The sequence below is a fragment of the Bos taurus genome, chromosome 19, assembly GCF_002263795.3.
Source record: "Bos taurus isolate L1 Dominette 01449 registration number 42190680 breed Hereford chromosome 19, ARS-UCD2.0, whole genome shotgun sequence".
In the NCBI taxonomy this organism is placed as follows: domain Eukaryota; kingdom Metazoa; phylum Chordata; class Mammalia; order Artiodactyla; family Bovidae; genus Bos; species Bos taurus.
In genome coordinates this window covers 22,324,673-22,344,256 of record NC_037346.1, presented here as the reverse complement: position 1 = coordinate 22,344,256, position 19,584 = coordinate 22,324,673, and the positions used below count along the sequence as shown (strand labels likewise).

The 19,584-nt window shown below is 46.8% G+C and overlaps 1 protein-coding gene and 1 non-coding gene across 2 annotated transcripts in view; one reads left to right on the top strand and one right to left on the bottom strand.

Annotated features, from left to right (window-relative positions):
* The window catches only part of RPH3AL (rabphilin 3A like (without C2 domains)), a 139,478-nt gene that overhangs the window by 96,614 nt on the left and 23,280 nt on the right, over positions 1–19,584 (bottom strand).
* On the top strand, positions 8,639–8,711 carry TRNAG-UCC (transfer RNA glycine (anticodon UCC)). Its single transcript has one exon. It is a non-coding gene; the product is annotated as a tRNA-Gly (tRNA).

Below are 19,584 nucleotides of genomic sequence, written 5' to 3'. Positions count from 1 at the left end.
CACCCACAAACTGGCCTGAATGACCCTTCCAGTATCACCTGCCACCTCATCTCTCCCACGAGGCCCACACTCTTGTCGCTGGGAACTGGGATGTGTCCTGGCTGCTCAGCTTTGTTTCTGGAACTTGTCCCATGACCCACCTTCCTATGCACACTGGCAGCCTGCAGAAGCCCCACACCAGTCCTCTGGGAATTCTGAATCGACCCCATTTGCCTCCCCTCAGCATTTCAGTCCACTCTGTGTCCTGGGTGGGGTGGGGAGGGGGTCTTTACTTCTGGTGGGGTCTTTAGATTCCTGCAGCCTCTCCTGTCTGTGCTCTGGGCCCTGCAAGGAGTAGTCCAGCCTAGATGCCCCAGGGCACATCCCCACATCCCCCGTGAGCCACAAGACCGAGCATGCTGTTGGCCTCAGACAGATAAGCAGCACTGCTTCTGTCTTCACTGCCCTCATTCATTCATTCAACAAACAAGCTCTGAGTGCGACTCTGCGCCAGGCACGTGACACATCTCAGCTGACTGCAGGGTGAGCAGGGGGCAGCTCCCCGTACCCGCCCCCCCAGAAGGCCCCACTTATTGCTGCAGGGGTCTTCTCCCCAGGGAAGTAAATCCTCACCCAAAACGTCCACTCCAGTGGACCCAAATCCCTGCCCGTCTCTTTGTCTCCCCGATTTCTCATTCCCAGGCTAAGACGATACTTGGAGCCTCCAACCAAAATGAGATGCAAAACGCCCTGCTCCTTGCTCCTCTCACTTCAGGCGCCAGCCCTCCAATTTTAACAGCCACAAGCTCTGCCTACCTGTCCCCAGAGGCATAGCTCACTTCTGTCGTTTCTAAGATGCCTGAAACAGCAGGTGGAGGTCCTAGCTGAAGACGATCACAGAGCTGATGGCAGGCGACTCCAGGGCAACCAGACTCTTGGGGCAGGACTCATCCTCGAATACACAGGAAGGAGGGAAGCCTCAAAGGGCCCAAAGCAGTGCTCTGGTCCTCAGGGCACCAGGCGGAATTACTTCTGAGGGCTGCTATAACCAAGTACCACGAGTTGGGAGCCTTACAGTCCTAGAGCCTGGAAGTCCAAAACCAAGATGTCAGCAGGGCCAAGCTCCCTCTGAAGGACCCAGAGGAGAATCTGTCTACGAAGCATCTGCTATAGTTTCTGCTGTTTGCTGGCGATGCTGGGTGCTCCTTGGTTTGTCGCTGCATCACTCCAACCGCTGTCTTCATCTTCATGTGGTATTCTTCCCTCTGTGTCTCCATGTGGCCATCTCCCTGTGTTTCTTTTCATGTTGAATTAAGACCAGGAATTTCCTGATGGTCCTGTGGTTGGGACTCTCACTGCCAAGTGCCCAGGTTCAATCCCTGGTCAGGGCACTGAAACCTCATAAGCCGTGTGGCAAGGCCAAAAACTAAAAAGACCATAGGAGATTCCAATATGACCTCATCTTAATTAATTACATCAGCAATGCCCCATTTTCAAATTAATTCACATTCTGAGGTTCTGCGCATTAGGACTTCTTCATGCCCCCTTTTAAAAAATTATTTATTCATTTGGCTGCATCGGGTTTTGGTTGTGGCACACGGGCCTCTCTCTGGTTGAGGCAAATGGGGTCCAGGGTTCACAGGCTCAGTATTTGCAGTGCAAGGGCTTAGCTGCCCTGCAGCACGTGGAATCCTAGTTCCCCGACCTGGGATCAGACCTGAACCCCCTGCATTGGAGCTCGAATTCTCAATCACTGGACCCCCAGGGAAGTTCCTCAATATGTCCCCCTAGGGACACAATTCAACCCATAATACTCAGGGAAGAGAAAGGCCAGAGTCCTACTTTGAGAGTGGGGACAGCAGAGACAGGGGACCCTGTGAATGTACAGATGTTCAAAATGGTCTTTACCCCCCACCCTCGAGGTCCTGGGGTGCTCAGGACTGGGAGAGGGATCTATTAATACATCTAAGACAGGGAGTTATCATGTGTGCCTGCGTGCGTGCTAAGTCCCCTCGGTCATGACCGACTCTTTGTGAACCGATGGACTATAGCCCGCCAGGCTCCCCTGTCCATGGGATTCTCCAGGCAATAATACTGGAATGGGTTGCTATGTCCTCCTCCAGGGGATCTTCCCGAACCAGGGATCGACCCATGTCTCTTATGTCTCCTGCATTGGCAAATGGGTTCTTTACCACTAGCGCCACCTGGGAAGCCCCGGGAGTTGTCATGGTTGCTGTGAAAAGTGGATTTGGGAAAACGATCTCCTTTGGTCACTGCTTGTCTTGGGAGTTCTTAACAGGGGACCAGTGAACTTGGACAGGAACAAACTGTATTTTCATTAACCTGTAACTGAAATGACCTATTCATTTTGAATACAGGCAACACACCACAGTCATATGAAAAGTTCCAGTGTCTCGGTCATCAATAGAATCACAGATATTTTCATATCACAATACAGAGCTGCAGATACCTCGATGTTATTTATGCTCATCACTACTTTAAAATTATGATAGTTATTACATTCAGATGAACATTATACTACAGACAATAGACTAATATGTTAAAAACTAAATTTTTATAATCCTGAAATTGACATGAATATTTTTTTAACATCTAATAACCAGAACTAGAAAATAACTAACTTGAGATAAGAAAACCGGCTTCTTATGGGTTGACATTTTCTCAATAAAAGAAAGCTACTTCAAATAAAAAACTAGTGTTACCAGTTCTTCCGATAATCTTGTCTCCTAATAGATTTAGCAATTAATAAAAGCAAATAAAAATATCATATGTTGTGGCGATTTTAAAAATTACAATGGTTACTAGACCTATGGCAAGGCTGTTCACTTGCAGAAAAGAATGGCAACCCACTCCAGCATTCTTGCCTGGGAAATGCCATGGACAGAGGAGCCTGGCAGCCTACAGTCCATGGGGTCGCAAAGAGTCAGAGGTGACGTAGTAACTAAACAACAACAAGGCTGTTTACTTAATGATTCAAAAAAAGAAGCACGTAAGTTACTATATCAAAAGCTTGTTTTGTTAAAAAAATACATTGTGATAATAATGTCAATACAATTGGCTTCTTCTGTAACACTGTTCGTGCATTGAGAGCCGTTATTTTGAGAAACATTCCACAGGATTCACCAGATGGTCAAAAAAGACATCAATGGCACAAAAAGCAAAGAACAGGAGATGAAACTGAAACTTAGCTCAAAGGTTACCAGGATAAAATCAAGCCCTCAGGGTAAGCAGCTGTCTGTGGCTCGGGGGACTCGGCTCAGAAAATGCCTAATGTCTGTCCCAGGTGTCGCCAGGCACCTGGCTTAGGGTGCATGGCTGCTGCTGCTGCTAAGTCGCTTCAGTTGTGTCGGACTCTGTGCGACCCCAAAGACGGCAGCCAACCAGGCTCCCCCGTCCCCAGGATTCTCCAGGCAAGAACACTGGAGTGGGCTGCCATTTCCTTCTCCAGTGCATGGAAGTGAAAAGTGAAAGTCAAGTCACTCAGTCGTGTCCGACTCTTCACGACCCCATGGACTACAGCCTACCAGGCTCCTCCGCCCATGGGATTTTCCAGGCAAGAGTACATGGGGAGGAGTGTAAATGCTATTCCTTTCGTAATGCAGAAAAACAAGCCTGCTTCCATTTATTCAATTTGTGTGGAAAATCTCAGGCAAACAGAATTTCTGCAAAGGAAATCTGATTTCAGCTCTCACCCAAAGGTGCTTGTTGGAAGAGCCCAAGAGAAACCTCTCCATGAGGTAGAGATGCCTCTGGAAGGAAAATAGGCCCACCCCTTCTCACCCCAGCCTCAGGTGTGCCGACAGGATGGTCCTCTGTGCACTCGGGTCCCAGGAGCAGCAGCCTCTGACAGCCCTGCCAGGACCCGGGCTCTCAGGTGACTCTCCTCAGGGCTCCTCCAGGTCCTTCAGTCTTCTTCCACCCACTTTCCCAGAGCTGGGGAAGGAACCCTGGCCCTGGTTGTTTGCTTAAAGCCAGCAGCCAAGGCAACCCCTGCTGACCCAGCTGCTATCTGTGGCCAGCTGTCCCCTCTCGTTCATGGAAACACAAATAGTTGGTTCCCTGTTCCAGCTCCAAGGTTAAGTACTCACTGCCCAGGTGCCAGCTATTAATTTCTCTGCACACTCCTCAGTTCCCCCGGTGGAGGCTAAGACCGCAAAGAAGTGGGGGTGTCCATCACGAAAGACCCTGGCGAGGACTGCTGAAGACTCAAGCAAGGCGGGGGGTAGGCATCTGAGAGTGAGAAAGGGGACCACCCCCAGCAGGTGGCTAGGTACAGAGAAGATGAGCAGCGAAAAGACCAAGCAGAAGCACCGACATTTTGCCAGTAGTTTTGGAGGTTTTAAGCAGGAGCCCACAAATCAAAATGTCCCTGCTCGTGCTCAGTCTGGCCCTGAGCTACCAAACTGGGAGGGAAAGCATAGGACTGCACAGGGCGCTGCCCACTTGCCAGGTGCTGGCCACAGGCTGGCCAAGTGAAACTCATCACAGTCCCAAAGGGATGGCATGTCATCATCCACTTTCAGAGAAGAGGTTTGACTGATGATTGAAAGGTGCAGCCACTCGCTCAAGGCTATGCAGCTGGCCCCTGGCACTTTCTGTCACCCTCTCTGCCCCCAAGGAGTCCTGGCTGCAGCGTGTGGCACCTAATGAAGGTAATAAAGCAAGGCACGCTCTCCAAGCCTCTTCTGTGCTCCCAGCCCTTAGGAGTGTGCCAGGAGTTCATGGAAACTAAGACCTATAGGAATTGGCCAAATAGGAGAAGGCTCGGGGTTACCTGGAGCAGAGCTGCAGGTACTGCAGAGGAGGCAGGCTGGTGTGAATTTCCTGGAGCAGGCAGCCAGCAGCTGGGACTAGAGGTGTGAGGCCCAGGAAATGGGCAGCAGGGTCTCCAGGGCTGCTATGCCCCCTCCTATGCCCACAGGACAGAGTGACATGAAGCCACAGGTCTCAGCCACAGGTCTCCTGACCCAGAAGCTCGCCCAGACCTCAGTCACCCTAGGATCCTAAGTGATTCCCCTGCCTCCTGGCTCACCCACCTGACTCAGCCTACCCTTCCACCAGAGGGGCCCTGCCAAAGCCCGGCTCTGCTCAGACACTTGCAAATCAAGCCTATTGTCTCCACTTGGGAGTGCCAGGCCATCTACAGGCTCTATGCCACCTTGCCAAGTCTGTCTCCAGACAAACAGAAACACTTGGCATCATACCCTGTTAGATGCTTAAGCCCAGGCCTCCTCCAAACAGCCCCCGGCTGCTCCCCAATCCACATCCATTGCCCTGGACTGAAGCACTGATTCCCTCCTCTGCATCTCCACATTTTTTACCTCTTCCCAGCACTTCCCAGTCTCTGGTGGCTTGTGAAAGCTTCTGACCTCTCCTACTGTAGAAAACACTCCCCAAGAGCAGGACAAAGCTTGTGCCCAGATGACACTCAAAGCACATGTGCCAGAATAGAACTGAGAGTCCACAAGTAAACCCAACCCATCTGTGATCAACTGATCATTTGACAAGAGTGTCAAGACCACTCAATGGGGGAAGAAGAGTCTTTTCAGTAAACTGCGATGGCAACGGAACAGTCACATGCAAAAGAATGAAGTTGGACCCTTACATCATACCATTTAAACATGTTACTCTCAATGGATCAAAGACCTAAATGTAAGAGCTAAAAGTTGTAAAGCACTGAGAAGATAATAGACAGGCAAAACTTCGTGACCTCAGATTTGGCAGTGGTTTCTCAGATATTAGAATGTAAAGCCAAAAAAAAAAAAAAGAATGTAAAGCCAGGGACTTCTGTGGTGGTCTGGGGGCTAAGACTCCACGCTCCCAATACAGGGGGCCTGGGTTTGATCCCTGACCAGGGAACTAGATCCCACGTGCCACACTAGATGTCCCACATCCCACAACAAAGACTGAAGACCCTGTGTGCTACAGCTAAGACCCAGGACAAATAAATAAATATAAAAGAATGCAAACCCAAACCACAATGATATATCACTTCATACCAAAAGCATAACCAAAAGAAAAAAAAAAAAATAAAGGGGACGTTACTGACATTAAAAACTCTGTGCACCAAAGAACCCTAATCCCAAATGCAATATTTTCATGGTATATTTATAGAAAAAATATTAAAAGAATGAATGCTTACCATATAAACCTTTTATTAAATTTCATAAACAGCAGAATTACTATTGCTTTCCATGTATAACCTCCCTGATTTTTATGGCTCAGGTCTACCTTGAGTGTTTGAGAGAAAAAGAAAAAATGTCTATTAATAAACACTGCCTTTCAAGATTCTGAATAAAACGGGTGGCTTCAATGCCTGTACCTTGCGACCCAGGCCCACACACAGCCAGCACAACCCACCTCATTCTCCAGGGTGCAAATCTTTAAAGCTGAACATGTGACAATGTAACTTTGGAAGGCAAGGATGCTAGAAAAGCTGCCATCCTGGTCTTGGAACTATCTTCTCCCTCAAAAATGGGTTCACTTGTACAACAAAAGATAGGTACGTTTATTGTTAAATTATCTTAACGCACGCAAACAAGAAATAGCTTCAAATGTCCATTTAGAGTGAAATATATACATAAATGATTCATAAAATGTTAGAAGAACGTGAAAAGGTAACTCACAGAATGGAAAAAGATATTTGCATATCACATATCTGATAAGGGTCTGCTGCTAAGTCACTTCAGTCGTGTCTGACTCTGTGCGACCCCATAGATGGCAGCCCACCAGGCTCCCCCATCCCTGGGATTCTCCAGGCAAGAACACTGGAGTGGGATGCCATTTCCTTCTCCAGTGCATGAGAGTGAAAAGTGAAAGGGAAGTCGCTCAGTCGTGTCTGACTCTTAGTGACCCCATGGACTGCAGCCTACCAGGCCCCTCTGTCCATGGATTTTCCAGGCAAGAGTATTGGAGTGGGGTGCCATTGCCTTCTCCGGATAAGGGTCTAGTATCCAGAAAAGATAAAGAATGCCTACGAATCAACACCAAAAAGACAACTCAACTAATAAATGGGTAAAAGACTTGAATGGAGCCTCCCTGGTGGCTCAACCGTAAAGAATCTGCCTGCCAATGCAGGAGATATGGATTTGATCCCTGATCCAGGGAGATCCCCTGGAGAAGGAAATGGCAACCCACTCCAGTACTCCTGCCTGGGAAATACCATGGATGAAGGAGCCTGGCTGGCTCTGTCCACGGGGTTACAAAGCGTCGAACACGACTTAGTGACTGAACAGCAACAACAAAGGATGTGAACAGACATTTCTCCAAAGGAGAAGCGCACACGCCTAAAAGCACATGGGAAGACCCTCCACGTTACCAGCCATCAGAGATATGCAAACCCAAACCACAATGAGATGCCTCTTCACGCCCATTAGGATGGCTATCATTTTAAGAACAGAAATTAATGCGTGTTAGCAAGGATGCAGAGAAATGGGAACCCTAATTCGTTGCTGGTACAGATGTAAAATGGTGCCATCACAGTGGGAAACGGTTAGTAGTTCCTCAAAAAAAAATAAATACAGAATTACAATCCTAATCCAAAAGAACTGAAAATACATTTCGAAGCAAAAACAATGGATCTTCTTCTTCAGAGAAGATCTATTCACAGCAGCTAAAAGGTAGAAACCACCCAAATGTCCATCAACTGGTAAACAAGATGTGGTGTAACCAGCAGTGGACTATTCGGTTCAGTTCAGTTGCTCAGTCATGTCTCACTCTGCGACTCCATGAATCGCAGCACGCCAGGCCTCCCTGTCCATCACCAACTCCTGGAGTTCACCCAAACTCATGTGCATCAAGTTGGTGATGCCATCCAGCCATCTCATCCTTTGTCATCCCCTTTTCCTCCTGCCCACAATCCCTCCCAGCATCAGGGTCTTTTCCAATGAGTCAACTCTTCGCGTGAGGTGGCCAAAGTACTGGAGTTTCAGCCTCAGCATCAGTCCTTCCAATGAACACCGAGGACTGGTCTCCATTTCCTTGCAGTCCAAGGGACTTGCAAGAGTCTTCTCCAGCACCACAGTTCAAAAGCATCAGTTCTTTGGTGCTCAGCTTTCTTCACAGACCAACTCTCACATCCATACATGACCACTGGAAAAACCATGGCCTTGACTAGATGGACCTTTGTTGGCAAAGTAATATCTCTGCTTTTTAATATGCTATCTGCTGCTGCTGCTAAGTCGCTTCAGTCGTGTCCAACTCTGTGCGACCCCATAGAAGGCCTCCTACCACGCTCCTCTGTCCCTGGGATTCTCCAGGCAAGAACACTGGAGTGGGTTGCCATTTCCTTCTCCAATGCGTGAAAGTGAAAAGTGAAAGTGAAGTCGCTCAGTCATGTCCGACTCTTAGCAACCTCATAGACTGTAGCCAACCAGGCTCCTCTGTCCATGGGATTTTCCAGGCAAGAGTACTGGAGTGGGGTGCCATTGCCTTCTAGGTTGGTCATAACTTTCTGGCCATAAAAAAGAACAAAGTGCTGATTCATGCAACAACAGCGATGAGCCTTGAAAACATCATGTTAAAAGAAGCCAGGCCACAAAAGACAGCATAGCATATGACTCCTTTTATATGAAACGTCTAGAATAGACACATCTATAGAGACTCTAAATAGATTTAGTAGTTGTCTAGGGCTGGCGTTTCCTCGGTGGTCCAGTGGTTAAGACTCTGCACTTCCACTGCAGGGGGCATGGGTTCGATCCCTAGTTGGGGAACTAAGATCTCACATGCTGTGTGGCACAGCCAAAATAATAATAGCAGCTGCCTAGAGCTTACGGGGGAGGAAGACAGGTGATAGCTAAAGGATATGGGGTCTTTCTTTGGGGAGATGAAAATGTTCTAACACTGGCTGTGGTGACGGCTGCTTATATCTGTGAATATACCAAACCCCACAGAATTGTATACTTTTTATGGGTGACCTCTATGGTATATGAGTTACATCTCAATAAAGCTGTTACAAAACAAAGCATGGAGCACAGTGAAGCACAGACCAGGGGGTCTGGACAGGGCAACCAGGTACACAGTCTCCAGGGGACAAAGAACTGGCCACTTACATTTTCCCATCACCCTCTGATGGCCTGGGGACAGATTAACTACAAATTAACCTCAATATGAAAACAACAGATGGTGCATTTGTGAAAACACTGTGGGAGAGGGGCAGGGAAGAGAGAGAGAGAGAAAGCAAATATGGTCAAACGCTAAGAATGACTGAATCTAAGTGGAGGGCTTTCTTTGTCCTGTTTGTCCAGATTTTCTGTAAGGGTTGAAAACTTTCACAGTAAAACTTCCATAATGAACTCTCAATGGCTAAAGCTGGAACTGTTGGGTTTTTTTTAAGATTTTTTTTTTATGTGGACCGTTTTTAAAGTCTTTATTAAATTTGTTACAATATTATTTCTGTTTTATGATTTGTTTTTTTGGCCAGAGGCATGTGGGATCTTAGCTCCCAGCCAGGGGCTGAACCCACACGCTCTGAATTGGAAGGCCGAGTCTTAACCACTGGACTTCCAGGGAAGTCTCAAAAGCTGGAACACCTTTTCCAACAACAAAAATGACAATAGTACTGGATTATAACCCATAAGATAAAATAAATATGATATAAAAATTGAATAAACAAATTAATAGGGGAGGCGGACAATTCTCTCTTACAGAAGGGCTACTACTGCTGCTGCTGCTGCTAAGTCGCTTCAGTCGTCTCCGACTCTGTGCGACCCCATAGACGGCAGCCCACCAGGCTCCCCCGTCCCTGGGATTCTCCAGGCAAGAACACTGGAGTGGGTTGCTATTTCCTTCTCCAATGCATGGAAGTGAAAAGTGAAAGTGAAGTCGCTCAGTCGTGTCCGACTCCTCAAGACCCCTGGACTGCAGCCCACCAGGCTCCTCCGTCCATGGGATTTTCCAGGCAAGAGTGCTGGAGTGGGGTGCCATTGCCTTCTGGTACCGGTTAATAAATACAGGCATATCACATTTAATTGTGCTTTGCAGATAATTGTGTTTTTCAGCAAATTGAAGGTTTGTGGCAAACTTGCACTGAGCGTCTACTGGGGCCATTTTTCTAACAGCATTTGCTCACTTTTTGTGACTCTGTGTTACATTTTGGTGATTCTTGCACTATTTCAAAATGTTCATTACTTTTATCATTGTTACCTGGTCTATAATCAGTGATCTTTGATGTTATTTTTGCCAAAAGATTACAACTTACTGAAGGCTCAGATGATAGTTTGCATCTTTCAGCAATAGAGTATTTTTTATTTGAGGCATGTATGTTGGTATGGGCTTCCCTAGTGGCTCAGACAGTAAAGAATCTGCCTGCAACGCAGGACACCTGGGTTCATTCCCTGGATTAGAAAGATCCCCTGGGGAAGAGAACGGCAACACACTCCAGTATTCTTGCCTGGAGAATTCCACGGACACAGGAGCCTGGTGGGCTACAGTCCATGGGGTCGCAAAGAGTCGGAGAAAACTGAGTGACTTTAATTTACTCAGCTTGTTACACTGTTTTTTAGACACAATGCTATTGCACACTTAATAACTATAGTATTATGTGAACATAACTTTTACAAGTACTGGGAAACCAAACAATGTGTGACTCCCTTTGACATTTGTTTTATCCCAGTGGTCTGGAACTGAACCTGAAATATATGTGCGGTCTGCCTGGTACAGAAGGAATGAAGGAAACAGAAGAATCAGCATTAAAGCACCCTAGTAATAACTGTTGCAGGCCAGATTCATGGACAGATACTAAACTTACAAAGTTAAAAGAATAGTAACTTTACAGGGGAGACACCTTGCAGATACTACCTTACCCAAGTCATCAAGACTAATATCACCAGTGATAAGACATATGGACATCAAGGCCCTCCTGATACCATATACTGAGAAAGATACATCATCATTTTGGTAGTATTCCTGCCCCAAACACATAACTGCAATGTAAACATGAGAAAATATCAGTTCAGTTCAGTTGCTCATGGAGAGATGCTCTGCATAACAACTGACCGGAACTCTTCTGAAATGTGAAGGTCATAAATGATAAGGAAAAACTGAGGACTTCCCAGGTGTCCAGTGGCTAAGACTCCACGCTCCCAGTGCAGGGGGCCTGGGTTTGATCCCTGGTCAGGGAACTAGATCCCACATGTTACAACTAAGACCCAGTACAGCAAATATAAAAAATACATATATTTAAAAAAAAAACTGAAGAGCAGTTACATTGTTATATAAGATATTAACAAGGCAAGAGGGGTGAGGGGTAGGCAGGAACTCTGTGAACCATTCTTTCAACATTTATGGAAATCTAAATAATTTCAAAATAAAAAGCTTTAATTTGTTTCACAATTATAAAACAACAAGTTCAGGACTTCCCTGGTGGTCCAGTGATTAAAAAATATGTGCTTCCAATGTAGGGGACATGGGTTCAATTCCTGGTCAGGGAACTAGGATCCCACATCCTGTGTGGCCAAATAAATATATAAAATAAAAACAAGCTTGATTAAAGGTATCTGTTATTCAGAATCATATATACCAAGGGATATGTGACATGCTGCGGCCCCACATCCCCTCCCAGCCCAAAGCCCACCTGGGGAAGGTGAGAAGGGACTCAAGGGGTGACTGTGGGGGCCCCCACTTCCCCGCATGAGATGTGGGCTGGAGGGAGCAGGAGTTAGTGGAGGAAGGGGTTAGATGTCCTCCAAGGTCTTTCTTATTTCTGAGACAAAGGATGACTCCACAAAAGGAAAAGAAGACATAATCTAGCATTTCACACATGTGGCCTTCTTTGCGTCAGGCAGTTTGTATGACTTCTATTGCTTGAAACTATTGCACTTGGGGACTTCCTGGCGGCCCAGTGGTTAGGACTCAGTGCTTTTACTGCCGAGGGCCTGGGTTCAATCCCTGGTCGAGGAACTAAGAGCCTGCATGCTGCAGGTCACAGCCCAAAAAATAAAAATAAAAGAACCTGTATTATTTCTATACCTTAAGATGACATGGACTAAATACTAGATGACATTTTTAACTAAATAACTTTCCAATCTACTTAGTGCCTTGTTTTCATTGCTTTCACTTTATTTATTTTTAAACATTTTAACTTTTAAAAAATTAATTTTTATTGGAGTATAGTTATAGTTTTGCTTTAACAGTGAGTTGAGTCATCCATCACACTCGACCTCCCCCATTAACCTGGGGGGCATTTTGTCTTATTACCACTATGTACGTTATCAGTGTGTTCTCCTCAGGGAGAATTTACAGTGTGTTCACAGACCCACCAGCCAGATATGCTGCTGACCTGGGGTCTGCACAAGGGAACCAAGTGCAGTAAAGTATTAATAGTAGAATCTAAAGCAGTGGGCACACAGGTGGACACCACAAGCTTCTTTCAACTTTGCTCTATATTTTTATTTTTTCATGATAAACTATTATTAAATAAAAGTAAAATTACAAAAGAATATTTTGGGCATGCAAACCGTAAACCAGATTCACAGCCTCAGTGGGAGAATGCGCCTAGGAGGCCCCTCTGCAGAAAAATACACCCACGCCTGTTCCTTCTCCCCACGGGTGTCTGAAGGCGACAAGGCTCTGTCTGAAGGAAGGAGAGGCAGTGTCGTGGCCAAGGCCAGGGGCCTGCAGAGAGTCTCCACATAAATACATTCAGTCTTTGGTTTCAAACCAAGTCAGAAAATGGGCAGCAGCCACAGGTTTTATTAGCTCCAAATGAATCTGGCAATGGATACCCGGGCTGACCAAGCAGGCCCCAACCTGGTCACATACCCCAGGTGGCCCGGCCAGTGGCTGATGAATTCTCTTCTTCTGCCAAAACATAAAGGGCAGACTCCTTCCGAGTCTGTTCTTTGGGGCAGGTATCTGGGATCTGCCTTCTGGCTCTGTGTGAATTATTAGCTCAGTGACCTTGGCAGCTTCCTTCATCTCTCTAGGCCTTAGTTGACTCATTGGTAAAATGAGTAGCTGCCTCCTGGCCTGTGGGGAAGAGTAAATTAGATCAGTGGTTCTGAATCAGGGTGATTTTGTTCCCCCAGGAGGTACCCGGGGGCCAGATGGATAGTGGGAAGAGGTCAGGATGCTGCTAAACACCTTACAATGCACAGCAGAACACCCTACCCCACAACAACATAAAATTAGCCAGCCAAAAATGTCAAAGCGCCAATTTGAAAAACTGATTTAAATGGTACAGGTAACACACATAGATAGGACCCAAATACTGTGCAGTCTCAGTGAAGGGCTGCTGCCATCACCACCGTTATCACCATCATCACCACCAGCACCACCAGCATCATCACTGTTATCATCACCACCGTCACTATCACCATCACCATGGTTACCATCACCACCACCACCAGTGTGATTCGCCTGGAATTCCCAATACCCAGAAGAGCACAGGTAGGAGGCATCAATGAATGCTGCTGTACTGAACTGAATAAACAGGACTTTCCTTAGAGTTAAGGACATTCCAAAATGTCCCTTCAATCTCTTAAGCTCCCCTGAGGGAGCTGAAGCAGGTAGGAGCTATGAGATGGGTAAGGGGAGTGAGAGGGGGGCGCCTTGGAGAAAGGGTCTGAGCAGATGATGGCAATATCAGCCGACACCCTTATTTAACCCTGAATGTGAGAGTTCTGTTCTGAGCATTTGACACGTATTAATTCGTTTTACTCTCTCAATGGCCCAGGAGGTCGGTTTATAATAGAATAATATATTATAATAATATGCTATTATTACTCCCCTCTATGAGCATACCTGCTGAACTGCTGCATCCCCAGTGGGAGGGGGCAGCAGCTTTGCAGAACTCGCCCTCTGCTGTGGTCGGTCCTGGCGCTTCCCTGACTGCTCTACAAAGAGCCTTGAAGGCATGGCCCTGTTTCCCAGTAGCCTGCGTGTATGTGGATGGTTTCTGGGCCTTTCATTCAGCACTACGGGAAATGCCCAGAGGAGATCCTTTCTGGGCAGGGCAGATGCCTGGTGAGCAAAGTGTATATCAACAGGCAAGAGAAGTCAGCAAGAGGGGAAAGGCACGTGGCTTTCCCGAGAAGGGTGGGGACCATGTTGGTGAGGCCACCTAACCGATCCCAGGGCCCATCTCGAAAGGAGCCAGGAGTGGGCCGGTCTAGAGTCACTGCTGGGAGGACCCCACCAACCTGGTCACTTTCCTGCCTCTCTGCCTTTTCCTCACTGCCACCAGCAGGATCTCCCTCAGGGGAAAAAAAAAAAAAGGCCTACAATCCATCTTCAGAGAAGTCAGAACGGGGAGTAGCTGGGGTGCCGACATATATAGCCAAGCTGGAGAAACAGGAGCCCAGGGGACACGGTGGGTGGAAGGAGTGACCAAGAAGAGGTGAGCGGGACGAGTCTGGGGCTCCCACCGGGGAAGGGAGAGGAGGATGGGAAGGGCTGGGTGAGAAGCAGGTACTTTCGGGGACATGGCTGGCTCCCCACGCGCAGGTACATCCCAACTGTGCACTGTAAGTGCACATGGAATTCTAGTGGGTTCTGAGGTCTCGAAAATGAGGGCATGAGGGAAAGCCAAAATGTCACACAGGAGAAGCAAAAGGTATTTCTGCTCATTATCTATGAGAAGACCCATCACTAATTGAGCGTTTACTATTTCTCCAGCTGGGTGCCAAGGACTTTATAGAATCATCTTCTCTATTTCTCACAGCAGGTTTTAACATCTCCATTTTACAGGTGAGCAAACTGAGGCTCAGGGAGGTACACGATGTACCCAAAGTCACACAGCGTGTAAGTGACAAAGCCCAGGATTTGACCTCCAAGCTCAATTTCTTGATCTCAAGGATATCCCAAGTTCTCAGCACTTAACAGAAGTATGTGTGTTTTGGGGCCTTAAGACAGTGAAGAATTTGTTGGCAATTCGGGAGACCTGGGTTCAATCCCTGGGTTAGGAAGTTCTCCTGGAGAAGGAAATGGCAACCCATTTCTGTGTTCTTGCCTGAGAAATCCCAGGGACAGAAGAGCCCGGCAGGCAACAACCCGTGGGGTTGCAAAGAATCGGATATGACTGAATGACTAACACTTTCATTTTCCCATGCCAGTCACCCTCACCCACACACACAATCTTTCATTATCCTTTCAAGTAAGTAGAGACAATAATATTCTAAATAGGGAAAACAATATTAAAAAGAAACAAGAAGGCAAACAACCCAGTTAAAAACAGGCAAGAAACCTAAACAGATACCTCACTGAAGAAGATATGCAAGATGGCAAATAAGCATAAAGATGCTCTATGTGATATGTCATTGAGCAACTGCAAATCAAGGTAACAACGTGATACCACTGCACACCTATTAAATGGCCAAAATTCAGAACACTAACAACACCAGATGCTGACGAGGATGCTGGGCAATAGGAACTCTCATTCACTGCAAAATGGTCCAGCCACTTTGAAAAACAGTATCTCACAAAACTAAACGTACTCTTATTATATGATCCAACAGTTACACTCCTTGGTGTTTACCCAAAGAATTGGAAACCTACATCTACACACATACAAATATGGCATACTAAAGTTTATCCCAGATTTATTCATTATTGTCAAAACATGAAAGCAACCAAGATGTCCTTCAATAGGTGAATGGATAAATAAACTGTGCTATATCCAGACAATGGAATAAAACTCAGCAATAAAAATGAAACGAGATGCCAGTCCAGGTTCGATGCACGATACTGGATGCTTGGAGCTAGAGCACTGGGACGACCCAGAGGGATGGTATGGGGAGGGAGGAGGGAGGAGGGTTCAGGATGGGGAACACATGTATACCTGTGGCGGATTCATTTTGATATTTGGCAAAACTAATACAATTATGTAAAGTTTAAAAATAAAATAAAATTTTAAAAAATAAAAAAATTTAAAAAAAAAGAAATACATGGAAAAAAAAAGTGAAAAAAAATTAATAAATAGAAAAATAAAAAATCTACCAAGCAATGAAAAGACATGGAGGAAGCTTAAATGCATACTGCTAAATGAGAGAAGCCAATCTGAAAGGCATGATATTCTGAAAAAGATAAAACTACAGTGGCAGTAAAGAGATCGGAAGTTCAGGGGGAGCAAGGGAAGGATGAATATGGGGGACACAGGGGATTTTTAGGACTGTGAAACTATAATTCTGTAATGATATGGTCACGGTGGACACATGTCATTATACATTTGTCATAACTCACAGAATGTACACCAAGTGTGACCCCCTAAAGAAAACTATGGGCTTTAGTTTACAGTAATGTATCACTATCACGCGTGTATTGGTGGTTCAGTGGTAGAATTCTCCCCTGCCACTCGGGAGGCCCGGGTTCGAACCCCTGCCGACGCATTGCACTCTGTGTTTGGGCTTCCCTGCTGGCTTAAACGGTAAAGACTCTGCCTGCAATGTGGGAGACCTGGGTTAGATCCCTGGGTAGAGAAGACACCCTGGAGAAGGGAATGGCAACCCACTCCAGTATTCTTGCCTGGAGAATTCCATGGACAGAAGAGTCTGGTGGGCTACAGTTCATGGGGTCACAACTAACATTATCAGCATCAGCTCATCATTTGTAACGAATGTACTGCATTGATGTAAGGTGTTAATAATGGGACTTCCCTGGTGGTACAGCGGTTAAAGATCCGCTTGCCAATGCAGGGGACACGGCTTTGATCCCTGGTTCTGGAAGATTCCACGTCCCATGGGGCACCTAAGCCTGTGCCATCCAACTACTGAGCCTGAGCGCCCTAAAGCCCATGCTCCATGAAAGAAGCCACCCCAGTGAGAAGCCTGCGTACAGGAACTAGAGAGCAGCCCAGTGCAATCACAAGTACGCGTGGGAGTCCCTGATCACAGCAATTCTACCACTGAACCACCAATGCAAGCGTGATAGTGATACATTACTGTAAACTAAAGCCCACAGTTTTCATTAGGGGGTCACGCTTGCTGTACACTCTGTGAGTTATGACAAATGTATGACACAGTAAAAAATGTTAATAAGGGGAAATTGGGGCAAGGGAGAATGTGGGAACTCCGTACACTTCAGTCAATTTTTTTCTGTAAACTTAAAAAATATTTAAGTCAAATGCTACCAGTGAGATCGGGGGAAATTTTTTCTTAATTTTCTTCTACAGCCAAAAAATATATTGCCCTCATCTTCACCAATGAGAAAGAATCTTGTGATACTCTATAATTATAATTAGATGTATATAATGTGTCATACTTTTCAAATTGTTTTCGTGTTGATTAACAATTTGATCTCCTCCTATCTGCAAATGAGAAGAGTGCGTACTGCTCGTGCCTTTATTCGACAAACATCTTCTCCATCCACATCTCATGGCTCACATGGCTGGGAGACACAGCCTGGCACTTAAGAGGGAAAGGTCTTCATCGGATGCATCACAATTTGAATGCATGCATTTCTTTCTTTACTTGTTAATCTCTGTAAGGTCTGTACGGAGAGAGGCCACCTCTGTTTCGTTGGCTGTGAATACCCAGTGCAAACTGTATATGAGTAGGATGAATCCTGAATGAATCAGACAATGGCGCTAATAAATGCTGGGACTGTACCAAGAACAGTGGGAGCAAAGAGCAGGCTCAGTTAGGCATTCTCTCTGCGGCAATCCCAGAGGGCTTCCAAGTGGAGGAAGGTCTGGCAGAGAGCTGAAAGGGAGAAGTAGGGCTGTGGCAGGCATTCCAGGAAGAGAGTCATCCTGGTAGAATTGCCAGAAAGGCAGAGGGCTCTCTTAATGCTAAAGCTGGAAAGGAACTCAGAGAATAGCTGGTTAAGGTCATAGGCGATTAGGACACAGCTCCTGGGTAATAATTTACGGCAGGTTGAGATCAGAGACCTGGGGCTTCCCAGGAAGCTGTGAAAACAGCCACGTGCGTGCTTAGATGCTCAGTCGTATCCGACTCTTTGTGACCTCGTGGACTGTGGCCCACCAAGTTCCTCTGTCCATGGGATTTTCCTGGCAAGAATACTGGAGTGAGTTGCCATTCCCTTCTCTGGGGCATCTTCCCAACCCAGGGATCAAACCTGAGTTTCCTGAGTTGTAGGCGGACCCTTTACAGCCTGAGCCACCAACGAAGACCAACTTTGTTCTCAGTCTTTCACCTAAGTGAGGCTAATAACAGTGGAAAGCGAACTCAGATTCCCCTCCTCCCTACATGCACCTCCCCCAGCATCTAGGGAAGGGGAGTGTGGCCAGAAACAGCCAGGCCAAAGGCAGGGTCTCCAAGTTCAAGATTTCCCATTCTACACCATATGAATTAATTCTTTTAAAATTAAAACAACCCTTCTGGACTTCCCTGGTATTCCTGTGGTTAAGAATCCACCTGTCGAGGCAGGGGACACGGGTTCGACCCCTGGTCCAGGAAGATCCCACGAGCCAAGGCGCAACTAAGCCCGAGAGCTGCAACTAGCCGCACTCTAGAGCCCAGGCTCCGCAACCAGAGAAGCCGCTGCAATGAGAGGCCCGAGCACAACAAAGACTCAGCACAGCCAAAATTAATTATACAAACAATGCTTCTCCCCTACCCTAAGTAATACCCTCCCCAAAAATGTCTCCCAATAAAACTGATGTTTAGAATTGCAACTCTAGCTTTATGTCACAACAGCATTAAGAGCGGTGAATACTTACATGCACCTTGGCTGTATCATAACTCACGCATTCCCTGAAGCCACGCTGGGGGTACCCAGCACCCCCATTTTACAGATGCACCCCAGCACACCACAAGGAGCGGCCCCACGCCAGACAGGGAAGCACAGACGGTGAGCTCTTTCTCCCAGGTGATATAGCTGGTGACAGTCTTACTCCCACTGACAGTCCCAGCATTTGAGTTTGGAATCAGGCTCTGCACTGAACCTACTGTATAATTTGGGAGTAGCCACATTTCCCTACCCCTTGTTTCATCCTCTGTATAATGCAGGTCATGACACTTTCTTTCCCTAGCAGGTCCTGTCCAGGGTGAACAGAGTTCTAGACACAGTGCCTGGCCCAGAGTTGGCCCTCAAAGGGAAAGAAAACAAAACCTCGTTTTTAAATCAAGCCTGCTTCTTAACTCCTGGGGATATTCTCTGAACTAGAAGAAACAAATGGAACAATTAAACGACAACAACGAAAATCTGTAACCCTGATGACCATAGGCTCAGGTGATAAATGAAACCTTAGCCAGGGTCTGTTAGCCAGGCTGTCCTGACCAAACTGCAGGGCAGGGAACCGAACGCTTCCTCTTTCTGCAGGAACCGGTGCTCTGACTCAGAGCCAAGCTTCCTGCAGCAGACCCACCCGCTTCCCCCAGAACATTCCACACTCAGCCAGAAGATCCCAGGAATGGGCCACTGGGCCCAGCTTGGGGAGACAGGCACCTCCCTTTCGGGCCTCCACACACAACTTCTGATCCACGCCCCTGCCCAGCTCCCACCGCCTCCCCTCAGTTCAGTTCAGTCGCTCAGTTGTGTCCGACTCTTTGCGACCCCATGGACCGCAGCATGCCAGGCCTCCCTGTCCATCACCAACTCCCAGAGCTTACTCAAACTCATGTCCAATTGAGTCAGTGATGCCATCCATCTCATCCTCTGTCATCCCCTTCTCCTCCCGCCTTCAATCAT